At 59.4% G+C, this 746-nt stretch overlaps 1 protein-coding gene across 3 annotated transcripts in view; it reads left to right on the forward strand.

The window, feature by feature from the left end:
* The window catches only part of PTPN2 (protein tyrosine phosphatase, non-receptor type 2), a 97,027-nt gene that overhangs the window by 632 nt on the left and 95,649 nt on the right, over nt 1–746 (forward strand). The window lies entirely within an intron of this gene.

Here is a 746-nt window from a genome sequence, read left to right on the forward strand (position 1 = left end):
TCCCTCCACGGAGCCTTTGCGGAACGGAGACTCGCGCGGGTGGTGTTCGTTCGCGCCGGGGGCGTCCCGGTTTCCTTTCGGAGGCGCGCCGTGCAGACGGCGAGACACGCGAGTCTTCAGCATGCATTCGGGCAGGCTTCGTGGATGGGCGCGCCGGTGTGAGCCCTGCACAGCTCGCCAGAAAGTGTCGCCGTGCCCCCGCGGTCCCCCACTCTTGCGACGCTTGTCATCACAGAATAATCTTGCCTATCCAGCTAGCTAGCTTTTTTTTTTTTTTTTGAGTTGGAGTCTCGCTTTTCCCCGGGCTGGAGTGCAGTGGCACGCTCCCGGCCACCGCAGCCTCGACCTGCTGAGCTCAGGCGATCCTTCTGCCTCGGCCTTCCAAGTAGTTGGAACTACAGGCACGTGCCACCATGCCCGGCTCATTTTTTTGATGTTCATCGCAGGGTTGAGGACTCGCCAAGTTGCGCAGGCAGTCCTCTCACCTCCGCCTCCCAAAGTGCTGGGATTACAGGCGCGAGCCACTAGCGCCCGGCCTCAGCTAGCTTCTTTACACTACGACTTACCTTTTTTTTTTTTGAGTTGGAGTCTCACTCAGTCGCCCAGACTGGAGTGCAGTGGCCACTCCCAACCACCGCAGCCTCGCCTGCTGGGCTCCAGCGATCCTTCCACCTCAGCCTTCCGAGTAGCCGGAATTACAGGCATGCGCTACCACGCCCGGCTGATTTTTTGATTTATTGTAGAGA

Source organism: Carlito syrichta, unplaced genomic scaffold (genome assembly GCF_000164805.1).
Source record: "Carlito syrichta isolate Samal-C Ts95f unplaced genomic scaffold, Tarsius_syrichta-2.0.1 Scaffold303652, whole genome shotgun sequence".
Classification (NCBI taxonomy): Eukaryota; Metazoa; Chordata; class Mammalia; order Primates; family Tarsiidae; genus Carlito; species Carlito syrichta.